The following is a 16,079-nucleotide window of genomic DNA, read 5'->3' on the forward strand; positions in this document are numbered from 1 at the left end:
GTTAAACTGAGCTCATGTCCCATCTGTGCCACTTACACTCTCTGAGATCTTAGATAAATTACTTTCTTCTGTGAATCTCTGCTGTAAACTACAGAGGGATGGCATGAGCCAGTGACAAAAGAAGTCTTCCCAGTTAGAAGATCCTGGTCATTCATTGATAGCTCATTTTATGAGGCATGAGGCATCATGCTTGACCAAACGTTTATGTAAGTAGGTTCTCTTCCCTAAAATAACTCAGGAGTGAATATTCCATTTTCTGAAATTTTCTGCTAATCAAAGTAGAATTTGAAATATAATTTTGTACTTTTTCTAACTCTAAACAATAGCTTGGGTGTTCCCAGATTTGTTGGGTATACTGGTTTTGATTTTACTTTCCATGAAATGCAGAGGATTATTTCAGCAGTCTTTATAGAGAGACTTATCATTTAAAATACATTGGCATATGACAGGATTTTCACTAAAAACCTGTAATTTTGTTTTGAGTTCTAAATTTTAATGTTGATTTAAAACTTCAGAGCAGGTATTTAAAACCAAATATTTTATTTGACTACCGTAATGTGGTTTGTCTAAATGTGTTTTCTACAGAATATGTCAAATAATGACTTGGTAGTTCTCCATGACACATATTTTTGACAGGCTTTTTTAGAGCTTGAAAGTAATGGTAATGAAAATTATTAAAAATAATTTCTAAGAAAGACACATGAGTAAGACATGTTCTCTGTTTTCAGTAGTTTTTAATTACATGTAAGAAATTGGATGTATGAATAGCTGGTAGATTGAGTGAACGGTTTTCAGCAGAAGCTGGTGAGAAAGTGCCATGTGGGTTGATTACTCTGGCTAAGAAAATAAGGGAGTACTTCATGGAGGTGATGGTAATTGAATTGAGGCTTGAAAGGTATAGTACAATTTGAACAAATAGAATTTGAGAGAGGCAGTCTAGAGCAGATTGAGACTTTAAAGGCTGGTAAAGGCAAGCATGAAATGTTTGGTTCTGTTCTGGAATGTAAGGGAGACTAAGAGGAATAATATACAGGAGAGGCAGATTAGATGGATGAAAGGCCTTAGGTTTCAGGCTAAGAAGTTTGGGGTTTTTTGGTAGATATTGAGGAACCCCTCCTGTTAAATGACACTAATTGATACACTAGTAAGAAAAGGTGCCAGGGAAATGCTTGCATGATTTGAAGTCAAAGTTATTGAATTTAGGTATTAATGTGTTCTAATCCTCCCCCTATGTCAGTCTAAAAGATTATAAAAACATATATTTGGAAAACCTTGTCAGATATGGTATATTCTCCAAGTATTAATGGTTGGAGAGGTGTTTGAAGTTATTTGTGGATGTGAGGGCTATGAATTTGAAATTGTCACTGGAGAAACAGAAAGAGGACTATCATTATAGAGGTGGAAGGGACATTGTTTTTAGAATGCTTTATAGAGACATCTTTTGGTATATATTTAAGAAAACTTGAGTACTCTTGAGTAAAGAGAAGGTTTGAGATATAATTCTGAAGATCTATAAGACATTATTAATTTGAAGAAGGGTCAGAACCAGAATATTCAAGTGAAGATGTTTAAGAGGCAGCAGAGGGTTAAGAGCTGAGTCAAAGAAAGAATGGAAAATTGCACTCACAGGCTGTTTTAGATAATGAAATTAAATAGCAAGCATTTCTTACCATGTAAATGGATAATATACAAGAAGATTTTTTTACTGGTTGGTCAGAACACAGACTGTTCTTTTAAGAAACCATGTTACATATGGCTTTTAGGTCATAGTCTAGCCGTTCAGTTTGATCATGAGGTCAAAAAGGGGTGGTCCATCACCCTTACAGAGTTTGCAAATATTATTTATTAATATTTACCATTTTTTAAAAAATACGAATCTTGTCAGATCTTAAAAATTGAATCTTCTATGTCTCTGTCTCTGTCTCTCTCACATACACACATGCTTTTCCAGCCTCTCTTGAAAATTCACATTTGGGAAGACTAAGCCTGCATTCTTATACAACAAATGAAGTAGCAAATACAGTCACCTAAGGGGGGTTAAACACCACCTCTTTAGAGACTTTACCCCAGAACCCTACAACTTTGTTTTATCTTGCACCTGGCTGCTTTATAGTTTTATTTTTGGGTATTCTATGAAAACATGTATTTGGAAAACTTTGTCAGGTTGGTTGTATTCTGCAAAGATTAATGGTGGGAGGGGTGTTTGAAGATATTTGATGGATGCAAGGGCGGTTAATTTGAAATTGTCATTGGAGAGTTGGAAAAAGGACTATCGTTATAGAAGTGGAAGAGACTTTATAGAATCATTGAATATTTAAGAGAACTTGATTGCTCTTTTGTGAGTGATATTTTTTGATCCTCATGATGTATTTGTCTACCATATTATTATTCCTAGTAATAATTTGCCTTGAAACCTAAGCACTGCATGTAATAACTTTTAAAAAATGAGACAGGCTTAGATTACAAATGAGATAACAGGAATAGATTCCCTGTCACTCTAGTAGGCTTGGATATACCCCCCTTGCCTTCTTTTGCCTGCAAATCCTACACAGGACTTCATTCTTCATTCCCTCCTTAACTGTTGGTTGTTTCCTGGGTGAGAAAGAATATTACCAGGTTCATATTTCAGAAACCAAACAAAAAAGTGAAAAACACTTTGGTTGTGTTGTGGAGTGTGGGTTAGAGGGAGTTAAGACTGGAGGAAGGAGATTGAATATTCAGTAGGAACTTTAAATCTGAGGATCAGGGGAAAGGTGTGGACTGTATATGTGTGTTTGGGGATCACTACCAATGAGTAGAGGTTAATGCTGGAAGTCAAGTGCCTGTTAAGAACAGAAGAGGAATAGAATGAAGTCTTGGGAAAAGTGACACTGAGGAGGTAGCTGTAAGAATAGGACTAGCAGACACTGAAAAAAGGTCTGAGAAGTAGGAGAGGAATCCATCCAGAAAGAAGGGTGTCATGTAAGCCAAAGGGAGAGTTTTAAGAAGGAAGATGTGAAAAATAAGCTGAGTGAATGCGAGAAGTTCAGCAAACCCAAGAATTAAGAAATTCACATTTGGATTTGTCAGCTAGGAGGTGATTCCTATGCTGATTATAAGATGTTTAACTTCCAGGATTTGAAGATTTAGTAAACACCCTTGACCATCTGTGTGAATTTGTTAATGTGAAAAGAATGGAATTTTGTTTATTCTAATCCCAACAAAATACTTTTGTCACATAATAACATCATAAAAAAAAGAAAAACAAAAATTTGTTGACAAAAAAATAAACGATGAATGAATAATAAATTAATGATACTTTTAGTATCATTTAGTGTTATATTTTAGTGAATATATAAAGTTATCATCTAAACTGGTATACTTGTAAGAAGGAAAGGGTAACTATGAGTAATTTTCGTACATATGAACCTTATCTATCCCAGGTAATCAAGGAGGAATGCTCACCTTGATTATAGTTCATGTTTATTGAGTGCTAGCTATATGCCAGACACTGAGATGAGTTTGTTACCAGTTTATATGATTTAATGACTTAGGTTTTGGTTGCCAACATTCATAATTCTGTCTTTGTATATACTGAATTTACTGACAAAAATGCTATATATAATTTTGATGACCTTATAGAACTTAACTCTTTATTTTTAAAAAAAACACAAAAATTGGTACTTACTGTATGCCAAATTATGTCCTAGGGAATGGAGAAATGAAGATGATTAATACATGGTTCTCATTGTTAATGATCTACCAGTGTGATTGAGAAACTCTGAGAACAGAATTTCAGTATAATGTGGTAAAGTGTCATGTTGATAGTGTAGTTTGTAAGGGCCACAACTTGTATTTTATGCATTATGTCCTGTCTTTTTTAGGTTAAGTTTATAGTGTTTTTGAACCTTGTAAGGTAGAGTTTGCTTTTTTGTAAAAAAAAAAAAAAAATTCACCAATGAAAAAGACAAGGTATAGCTAACTCTGTGTTTAAGTGGGGTTTTCTCTATCATGGAAAGTATGTTCCGTGTATGTGCACACATGTATGTGTGTGTGTGTGTGTGTGTGAGAGAGAGAGAGAGAAAGAGAGAGATCAGTTCTGTATCACAAAGGGATACATTTCCATATCTATAATGTAATTTTAGCCACACTCAAGCTATATTCTGTGAAGGGTCTGGCATATTTCTCTGACACATCTGGTAGATATGTGTGGCATTAATTAGCATAGGTATTGCTATAAATGACATGTCAGTCCAAAACAACAAAAAGTATTTGTTACTGATGTCAATCATTCATCCTTTGTCAGTTCAAAAGGCTTCCCTAAAGGAATGCACATTGATCTTCACGGATCCAAAATACAGCAAAATCATTTCTGTGTTCTAGAAACAAAAGTGGAACTACCTATGTTTGAAAAGCCATATGGAGATACTCATACAAAAGTGCGCATTTATAAATTTGAGTAGTAAGACTGTTAAATTAGGCCAAGATTAATTGAATCTTTTGAAAAGAAAACAGGGTTTTCTGTAATTCTAATCTTGTCTTGAGTGTTTTCTTCCTCAAAGCCTTAATTTTTGGGAGCCTAATTTGTGTTTTTGTCTCACCTTGAAATAATTTTGAGGTATGCCAAGTAAATGATTACAAGTATCCCTTACAGTGTTTAAAAACAAAAGTGATCACACAGGTATCAATTTGTGACTATATTGATGTCTGAAAGAGGTACTTCTGTCTACACATATCTGGTTTTGTGGTTGGCTATTCTGGAATAGATATGGATGGACTTTACTACAATCCCATCACATTTATCTTTTTGTAATTATAATCACAAGTGTAATACTCTTATATTTCTAAGCAAAAACTGGCTTTAAAGGACACATTTCCCCCCCCGAAAATCTATATTTTATTTACAACTCTTTTCCAAATGCTCCCCCTCCATTCTAATTTATTATTAACTGGAGAGCAATATGAATGACTTTAAGATAAGGCAAGAGAGTGTGGTCTAGGGTGTGGTACAGTTGAAGACATTTATCTTAATATTTCATTTTAATGAGGCAGAAAATATCCATTATTAGAAAACTACAATTTGATAACGTTTGTAGAATACAATTAATTCTCTTAAAATTATGAATGTTCATACCACCAAAGGGCAGATAACCACATGTCACATTTCTGTGTCCTTGTTAAGGGTTGTATGTGTTATATTTTTACATCTTACAGATTTGCTAGAGAATTAACATGAAATGGGATTTAGGATGTACGCATATTATACACTTTAATTTGATCAACATGCTTTGTTTAAATAGCAGTTCCTAACCTTTGTCCCATCTTTAAAATTTTCACTCCAGATCTCTTGCCCTGCCTACAGATCCTCTGCTGTCTGTTTCCAGTCTGTCTCATGCTCTTGAAATCATCTTTTTTTATTATTCCATTAAAATTTTTAAAAATGGGTTTTCCTTTACACTTTTCTAATCATCCTGTAATTCTTTAGCTCTAAGACATTAAAATGAATGAGTAAAAATATTTGATACCTAATCGTCTCTGCCAGTCCATTCAAACTCATGGATTTGCAAAATTATGTTAAAGTCTTTTAAAAATACATTTGAGTAGGCTTTTGTAGTCATTTGGATTTTGAATATTAATTTTCTCTTGCTATGCTGCTTAGCCATAAAAATGAAAAAGAAGATAGATGTGGGTTTCTTTTAGTGGTGTTAATTTAAAGTACTTGATTTATTTATTATAATATTCAACAATGGCAATTCCTATTTTCTCTGTTCACATCAGATCCAACAGAAAATAATGAGAAGCCCCCACCCACCAGCACAGTAAGAAAAAGTTTGATGCATTTTGTAATAATTGATTAAAAGTATAATTTCCCCCTAGATCAAACAAATAATAGAAGTCTGTTGAAGCTTTGTCCTGACCTATTCTGGAAGTAGAAGAATACCCTGGAGAAAGGAGCATTGTAAGCACAAAGAATAAGACTCCTCAATCCTGGGAGAGAGAATTAAAGTCTAACCCTCCAAATGTAAGTCATCTGTACTCTCTATTTTCCATCCCTCAGTTTTTGTTAGCTATTCAGGTATTAGGAGAGAAATATGTAATAAAAATATTTGGATTCTTTTCTGTACAAAATATACAGGTGTTTTGCTTGGTAACTTTAAATTCCTATTTGTGTTAACATTTTCTAAATAGTAACATAAGGTAATGCTTTGCAATAATAATATTTAATGCAAAATGTATTATTTTTAATTTTATCTTCTGGCAGAGAACTGGTAAGAATTTTGAGAGTATTCTGATGAAAAGAAGGTAACTTCCTTTGATTTAATATCTGCAGTTGTGCCATCATAATCCCTTTTTGCTCTAAACTTTAGTTCTTTCTTTTTCTTTTATATTTCTTTATATCTGAGAATAAGACTATCTTAATATATCTATTTAAATCCACCTTCCAGTAAAAGAGACATTAAGTCCTTTTTTCACTTCGGATAGTGAAACTGAATTGGAATGAATTTGTATCCATAATCCACTATAAAAATATATAAATTTTGTCAGCTCAGTGTCCTGGAAAGACTGATTCCCTATCTTGTTAGGAAGAACTTAAAAGATGTGTTTTTGTGATTATAAAGAAAGACAGAATTCAGTTGTGGTTTAGAAATTAGTAGAAAGATTGATAATCAAAGACAATACTTGTTTTGGGAAAATTATTGGGAAGAAATTTCTTGGCAATCACAACTTTTATCTGAAAGGTTATTTAGTGCATCATCCTTGTGATAAGGCACTTGATATGTTGTATAATGGCTTAACTGCTAGAAATCTGACTTTTGCTTACCAGTTGATAACCCTTCTCACTCTTCAGTGAAAAGAATCAGTGGGAGAGTATTTTTTTGATTTTTAAAAGTCTGAAGCATGAAAATCAATATTTATTAGAGTTGGGTACAACCAGATTATATGTTTCCCCACCCCAATTACCTTAAAAATTGAAACATGAATTTGTATAGGTCTTGAATGTGATACTCTTATTGATATAGCATCTGACAAAGTTGTCAAAGTAGTCTGCAGTAAGAAATTTTCAAAATATCTAGGTTCACATTTAATCTTTTGTTTAGAACATCTGATAGAGCCTTGAAACACTGTGGCCATTCTTGATAGTCTATAATTGTAAGTTAGGATTTTTTAATTTAGCAGAATCCATTTATAAAAAAAGAAATTTTTGTTTATGGTCTTAGATAAAATTTTCTATCATTGAACTCTATAGCGATGCCTTGGAGAAACACTACAAACATTATTATTCCTTTCACTGACATGACACAATTGCTCCTCATTTACAACTTTAGTATTTGTTATTGAAAAGTACTGCAAAATTTTTAAAAAGTTATTTAAATTTGGTGAGTGAGTAATGAATTCTTATTTACAAGTTTGAGGTTGATGAAGGATTGGAAAATATTGTTTACAGAAAAATTCTGTGATCCTCTACTCTACAGCAATGAAAATAGGTAAAAGTATAGCATCAGTAACATGGTTGAATTCCATAAACATAATGTTGAGTAAAAAAAACTAAACATGTATGTATGAGTTCTTCTTTATAAAGTTCAAGAACTAGAGTATAGTGTGTAGGATGCAAAAAGTTATTACAACAAAATTATAGATAATAGTTAAATTCTAGGTAGGTACTAGAAACTAGGGTGGTTTCTTGGAGCTTCTGGTGTGTCAGCTACGTTCTGTTTTTTCACTAGGCTGGTGGTTGCATGGGTATTTATGCTATGAAAAGCCATTAATGAAAAGCTAGGTGTGTCTCTGCTAAGATCAGGTACAAGGCAAGGAGTCCTTACCATTTCTATTTAATATTATACTGGAATATACTTAATATTATACTGGAAGTCCTAGCGAAGGTAGTAAGATAAGAAAAGGAAATAAAAGGCAATACAGATTGGGAAGGAATAAATACAACTGTAAATTTGCAGATAACATGATTGTCTATGTAAAATCTCAAAGAATCAACCAAAGAAAACCTCCTGTAACCAATAAACGATTTTAACAAGGTTGCAGAAAACAAGATTAATATACAAGTCAATTGCTTTCCTGTGTACCAGCAGTGAACAACTGGGATTTGAAATTAAGAATACAGTACCATTATATTAGCACCAACAAAGCAGAAACCCAAGTATAAATCTAATTATGTGTGTGTGTGTGTGTGTATTAGGAAAACTACAAAAATTCTGATTAAAGAAAATCAAAGCTCCAAATAAATGGGGAGATATTCCATGTCCCTGGAAAAACATACACAATATATGGTTATAATGTCATGTCTTCCTTTCTTGATCTATGTATTCAGTATAATCCCAATAAAATCCCAACAAGTTATTTTGTGAATATTGATAAACTGGTTCTTAAGTTTATATGAAAAGACCAAAGACCGTAAATCACCAATATAATATTGAAGAAGAGGAAAGTTAGAGGGCTACACTCCCTGACTTCAAGACTTTGTATAAAGCTACAGTAAGCAAGATGGTATGATATTGATGAAAGAATAGACAGATCATTGGAATGTGAAAGAGAGCCCAGTAATAGACCTCACAAGTATAACCAACTGATGTTTGACAGTTATAAAGGCAATTCATTGGAGAAAGGACAGTTCTTTCAAAAGTGGTACTGGAGCAATTGGACATTCATATGCAAAAAAATCTAGACTCAAACCTTACACCATTTACAAAAATAAATTCAGAGTGGGTCATGGGGCTAACTGTAAAATGAAACATTATAAAACTGTTGAAAATCTAAGTGGCCTTGGGCTTTGAGATGACTTTTTAGATAAAATGGTCAAAGCTCAATTCATGAAAGAAAAAAATGAAAAATTGGACTTCATTGAAATGAAAAACTTATACTCTAAGGAGAACACTGCTAAGAGAATGAAAAGACAAGTCACAGACTGGGAGAATATATTTGATAGAACCCAGGGCTGTTAAAAGACTTGTATCTAAAATATACAAAGAACTCAACAATAAGAAAGCACATAATTCAGCTAAAAAGTGAAAAGAGCTTTAAATAGAGTTAATGAAAGAAGACACAGAGATGGCAAATAAGCGTATGAAAAGATGCTCAGCATTTATTTCATTAGGGAATTGCGAATTAAAACAATGAGATACCACTGCATACCTGTTAGAATGGCTAAGGTCCAAAACACTGACAGTACCAAGTGCTGTCAAGGATGTGGAGCATCCAGCACTCTCATTCATTTTGCCAGGAAGGCAAAGTGATATAGCCATGTTGGAAAACAGTTTGGCAGATTATTAGGAAGCCAGACATGCATACATGCATACTACCATCCAGTCTAGCTATTGCAGTACTCGGTAATTACCCAAATGAGTTGAAAACTTATGTCCACATGAAAATTTGCGGGAGAATGTTTATAGAAGCTTTATTCCTAATTGCCTAAACTTGGAAGCAACTAGTATGTTGTCCTTCCATTGGTGAATGAATAAACTAGCTGTGATATATACATTCAATGGACTCTTCAGTGATACAGAGAAATGACCTATTAAGCCACAAAAAGGCATGGAGGAAACATAAGTGAATGTTACGGAGTGAATGAAGCCATCTGAAAAGGCTACATACTGTATGATTCCAACTGTACGACGTTCTGGAAAAGGCAAAACTATGGAGACTGAGAAAAGATCAGTGGTTTCCAGGGTTGAGGGGAGGGATTGGTGAATAGGTGGATTTTTAAAATTTTTACTGATTTATTTTTGAATAGGTGGGTCTTTAGAGTAGTGAAACTGTTCTGTATAGTAATGTAAGTGCAGATACATGACATTAAAAATCCAAAGAGCTGTACAACGCTAACAGTGAACCCTAATGTGAACTCTCTACTTTAGTTAATGACCGTGCTTTAATATGAGTTCATCAGTTGTGGAAAATGTACCACATTAATGCAAAATGTTAATAATAGTAGAAAGTTTATGTATTCTGGAGATAAGGAAGAGAATGTATATGGGAACTCTGTGCTTTCTGCTACACTTCTCTGTAAATATAAAACTGCTCTAAAAAATAACATCTTTTAGATAATTTTTTGCAAATCTGATATGATTTAAAAGATTAAAAAGCAGTCTCAATGATTCTGTTAATTAGAATTCTGAGAAAAGGTGAGATAACTTCAGATTTGATCTATGTACTCTGAATATTCAAAGTTAAAAAGATATAACTTAAAATCAATATTTTGTGATCTCACAAACTAGTGTATTTTATTTAGGGGAAGTGCTAATGTCCATAAAGTCAGTCTTCCATACTTGAATATATTTAGTAACATTTTATGACTATTTATTTATGTAGCATAAACTTGTCTTTATTTTAAGGTAGACATTTCAGTTTTGACTTTAAAAATAGATATTTTTTCAATAATATACCCCAACCTCATTCTGTAATAATGAAATACTCATCTTTATTGAGTCGTTCATAGCTTCTTTCCTTAAATTTAATGCATTTTATGCAGTGGTCTGTCATCCTCAAAAATGCTTTCTTACTTAAGTGGGACTTTAATTTGTTAATTTTAACATTAGTATGTTGTAAAAGAAATGGAAAACACAGATGCTCTTTGTATTCCTTTTTTGAATACAAATTTTCAAATACAGATTCAGTTTAAAAATACCAGATAGAGACTTCTTCCTAGTCCCTTTTTAATTTTTCTTTCCTACTTCTTTCTTCCCCTCTTCCTTTTTCCTTTCTACTTTCTCCTTTCTCTCTCAGTATATTCTATTGTTTAATTTTCTAAGGAGTGAATATAATCTTATTTAACTGGTTGACATTAACAGAAACCAGGAATTTATTATTCATAAAAATGAAATAGAAATATCCCCCTTTTCTTCAGATTCTGGATATAGCTAGGCTCAACACAAATGTCTAGGGAGAATGCATCTGTTGCTATTGCATTTTTTTTTGTTTCTCTGAAAACTTGGCATTTGTAATATATCTATGATTTTGATTTGTCTTGGCCAAAACCCAGATTACCAAGGAATTACATTTTGAACATATTCAACTAAGAATTATCTTTGTAGCAACTTTTCCTTTGCCATATTGAAATTTTGGGAATAAAATCAGATTTTGTTTCAGAAACCAGCTATGTTTCTTCAGAGTGCCAGAATGATTTTTTTTTTATGTTAAAGAGACACAAAGCAATACTTAAAATCTAAAACTTATTTTAAGCATACCGTGTAGGAAAGAGTCCCGTTTTTGCATTTGACAGACCTGGGTTCAAATGTTTGTTCTGCCATGTAATTTTTTTAATATTGATCTTGGGTAAGTTTGGTATGTGAGGAAAAAAAAACAATAATTTATAGGGTTAGATAAAGATTAAATCACCAAACAAAAAATACCTGCACATAACAGGTACTTAATTAATGGTAGTGGTCTCTCTCTTACTTATTTTCTATGTATATAGAAGTTTGTGTATAAATAAATGTGTATATGTGTTAATATGTATGTATATGTTTATATGTATGTATGTGTTTTTACATATGTATATTTATCTCTGTTTCTCTTTCTCTTTCTCTCTCTATATCCATCTATATATCTCTATCTCTATATACAGCAATATGTAGTCATTTATTTCACTTGTTAAGTTCTGAAGCAGAGAATTCTTCTCTGCTTCAGAGGATAGAGTTCTGGAATTTAGGAAATATGCTTTCTGTTACCACATGGAAATATTTAAAGACTTATTATTTCTTCATGCCCTAGTATTTCTATAACTTTATATTAATATACCTAGAATGTTTATAAAGTTTTAAAAGAAGATACAAAGAATATGTTTCCTTCATAAATTCCCAGCAGACAATAGAATTCTTTTTTTAAATCTCATTCAGTGTGTAATTCAGAGAATGATGTATTAGTACATTTTGATTGCAGTTCAAAAAATATGCATTGGTCAGTTCGAGAAGATGTATGAGAATATGGAAAATAAAATAACTTATTAATGCCTGAAAAGAGACATGTCAGTTTTAACAAGACAAAAAATGCAAGGTGGAAGTTGAGTCTTTCTGAAAAATTGGTATTTGCTATGATTTAGTTTTCGCTAAATAGCAAAACACCTGTTTCTTGGGGCAGTTTTGTACAACTGTCTCCATAACTGATAAGAATCTTTCTAGAGTAGAAATTCAACAAAATAAAGTATTAACTCTCCGTGTTCTCTTACAATAATATAGACTTTTTAAAAAGCAATTCCTAATATCTTAAGAAAGTAGCTCATATATCTTGCCCGAATATCTTACCTGAATTTGTGTCTTGTGACTTCTGAATAACTACCTTAAATTTTAACTAATTGGCTGCTCTCTGACACTGAAAGGAGGGTCATGACAAAGAACAGAATGCTTAAAGAGGCAGAAGTGAAATCCATCAGGCACGGAAGCCTGAGTAATTGTTTTGAAGTGATTATTATTTTTTTAAAAGGCAAAAAACTAGTTAAAACTTATTTTTCCTATACCTCTTCATATTTTAAAGAAAAAGTAGTGAAGGCAAAACTTGTTGTTAAACCCAAAGTGGTAGGTAGCCTCCAAATTCTTTTGAAAGATCAGTTAGTTATACATTGGATCCTCTTCCAAGTTAATGATGCAAAATCATATCTGGGACAAGGGCCTCAGGATTCCTGGAATGAATAATTTCTTTTAGTGGGCCTATTGGTGATCTAGTTTTGTAGAGTTGACAATTCTATCCATGCAACCACTATTACTTATGTGCCCCATTTTGATTCTAGCCCTGTGGAACAACATAAAGGAGCAACAAATTGCTCTTGAATCAGGTATCAAAGAGTAGTTTGAAGGTGTATGTTCTCCACAGATAGGTTTATCTAAAGGTCATTTCTCCTGGACGTTCTTAAATGTTTAATGATTTTATTATAGAACAACTTAAAAGACTGAAGTTCTCTTTTGGCAAATCAGAGTATACCATTTTTTCTATACATGGCCCATATTTTAGGTTTGTCTGAAAGGCATTACATTTACTAAGACTTATTAATATCTTTACCTTAAGTAAACATCCATCAGCCATCTCAGATAACTCAAGCTATATTAAAACATTTGTTAATGGGCAAATTTGTTAAGAATGCTTTTCACTAAAACATATTTTGAGTATTCTCCCAGAATCCAAAGTGATAGCTTTCTTTAAGATTTTTAAGATATTGTAGGGGCACCTGGGTGGCTCAGTGGGTTGAGGCCTCTGCCTTCAGCTCAGGTCATAATCCCGGGGTCCTGGGATCGAGCCCCGCATCGGGCTCTCTGCTCAGCGGGGAGCCTGCTTCCCTTCCTCTCTCTCTGCCTGCCTCTCTGCCTACTTGTGATCTCTGTCTGTCAAGTAAATAAATAAATAAAATCTTAAAAAAAAAATAAAAGCTATCTGCAACCAAATCCATTTTCAAAAAAAAAAAAGAGAAGATATTGTAAATGTTCAGAAAATAACACAGTAGGCACCTAAATACCCAAATTTGACATTTTAATATCTTGTTATAATTTCTTCAGATTTCACTCTTTTTAAGAAATGCAATATGGGGAAATGGACCTTGGGGAGGGTATGTGCTATGATGAGTGCTGTGAAATGTGTAAACCTGGAGATTCACAGACCTGTATCCCTGGGGATAAAAATACATTATATGTTTATTAAAATAAAAAAAAAGAAAAAAAAGAAATGCAATACCACCAATACAGTAAAAGCTATGTGCTTTCATCCTTTTCCTTTCTCTTTGTTTAAAGATACTACACTGAAGTTGGTGTTTATCTCGATTGTTACACTTTTTTTTTCTTTTTAGTTTTTAAGGTGTTTTGTTTTGTTTTTAATTTTTATTTTGAGAAAAAGGCGGGAGAGGGGTTGGGGAGAGAGAGAATCTCAAGCAGACTCCACACTGAGTGCGGATCTGGACATCAGGCTCCATGTCACAACTCTGAGATCGTGACATGAGCTGAAATCAAGATTCATCTACTTAACCAACTGAGCCAACCAGATGTCCCAAACTTTTTTGGTTTTTTTGGTGACTTTAAAATTTATGCAGCTGGCATTGTATCACGTCTGCCCTTCTGAGAAATTTTTTCCTTCAAAATTATATTTAGGGGATCTACCCATGTTGATATACACAGGTTTGATTTTTTAGTATTTTTAGTAAGCTTTTATTGATACACACACACATAGTACATTTATGATTTTTTGCAGTTATATGATGAAAACTGCAAAAATCATACATTATATCTTGATGAGTTTTCACAGAATGAATGCATCTGTGTAACTAGTACCCAGCTCAAGAAGTAGCACGTTACTGGTACTGTTAGGTTCCCCATCCTCCACCAGGGAAACCTTATCCTGACCTCACACAACATAGATGAGTTCTGTCTGTTTTTGAACTTTTTATAAATGGAACAATCTAGCACATAGTCTTCTGTGTCTGGCTTCTGTTTTTCATATTAGGCATATGAGCTTCCTCCATGTCATTGTGTCCTTCTAAGTATCTGTCCTGAGTGCTGTCTAGTATTCCATTACATAAATATGCCATTGTTTATTTCCATTTTATTTTGGGACATTCACATTGTTTTCTTGTTTTTAACTGTTAGGCATAATACTACTCTGAAGATTTGTGTACATGCCCTTGACATATAATGTGCTTCTCTATAATTAGGAGTAGAATTTTTGTATGACAGGATGTCTACATCGTAATGTCAATCTAGTGTTTGCATCATAGGTTACCTGTATCATAGTGTCAACATTAGCAGACACTTTGAGCAGAGTTTACCTTCTCACCATCATTGTATGGGAGTTTGAGTTGCTCCCTGTCTTGCCAACACCGAGGTGGTCTTTTTCCATTTTTGCTCTTTTGGTGGGTAATAGTTAATTAGCTTTAACCGCTTTATAACATTCCATGGTTTAAATAAAGCATGCTTGCTTTAAAATCCTTTCCTTGGTAGATGAACATTTTGTTTTTCATTTTGTACCATTTCGAACAGTACTATAGTGAATATATCTGTATGTATCTCTTTATGCACATGCTTGACAGTTTTGCTAAGGTTATAACTTGAAGTAGCATGTCTGAGTTTTATAATGCCATGTATTTATTTTTTCAATAGACTGCTATATTTCTCTCTAATGGGGTTATACTGTGAAATGGTAATTTTGGTTTTATTATAAATCATACTCCTCAAGTACAGAGAATAAATGTTGCTTATTTAAAAGGCATTATGTAAAACTTAGTATCCTAGAATTTGGGGAAATATTAGTGGGGAGAGATGAAACATGCTTCCCAGCACCTGGCACATAGATTAAATAAAGCTTCTGTTACTGTTGTCACTGTTAAAATTACTCATGATTATATTGCTATAAAATGCTCATTCTAATGTCCATGCAATTCATGTAAATTCTCCCACCATCCATTTAAAGGTAGCTTCCTTCAGTCTTTGAAACTTCTTTCTTTAATAGAGTTCTATTTTTCCTGCATAATGGAGTCACTGCATCCATTTGATCTTGGTTTTTGATTACCCAGCTGCAAATATACTGGGACAGTTTAGGCAGTTTATATAATTTGAAAAGTTTATGTAATTTGATTAATAGATTTACACATTTGTGACGTTCTTACTGAAGATTTGATCCTGAGCAAAATGGTGATATGGAGCCCAAATTTTGCTTTATTGTTCCCGTTCAGATTTATGAAAATGACATGTATTTTTATGGTTTTTAGTAGATTACAAGACCTTTAATTTAGATTAAATTAAAGTGAGGTGGGTCACCATTTGTCTCAAAGAAAGGAAACAAATCAGTTTATTTGTTGCCATTACTTTTTTTTAAATAATTTTCATTTCTCTCATGACAGTTTTTTCCATAATCCTTAATTAGTCTTGATCTAGTCGACCCCTAGTTTTTCTCTTAAGATGAGAAATGCATATTGCTATACAGAGTCTCTTTTAGTCATCCCTCTTGTTCATCATGGACATCAGCACTGTTTTCACTAACAAATATGTTTTGAATTAACAAACCAAACTTTAATTCAAAAATGCCATGTTTATTTTTTCAGAATAAAATTGTACACGTAAATTTTATCTAAGAACTCAATTTTTGCCAGTTTCTTAATTTTTCAAAATTTTTTCTAC

At 32.9% G+C, this 16,079-nt stretch overlaps 1 protein-coding gene across 1 annotated transcript in view; it reads left to right on the plus strand.

Moving 5' to 3' along the window:
- FOXP2 (forkhead box P2) overlaps nt 1–16,079 on the plus strand; it is a 553,051-nt gene that overhangs the window by 61,895 nt on the left and 475,077 nt on the right. The window contains exon 2 of the mRNA XM_080819149.1: nt 5,857–6,001. The gene's annotated coding sequence lies outside the window, so the exon portion shown is untranslated. The remainder of the gene's footprint in view (nt 1–5,856; nt 6,002–16,079) is intronic.

This window comes from Martes martes (genome assembly GCF_963455335.1).
Source record: "Martes martes genome assembly, chromosome: 11".
Taxonomy (NCBI): Eukaryota; Metazoa; Chordata; class Mammalia; order Carnivora; family Mustelidae; genus Martes; species Martes martes.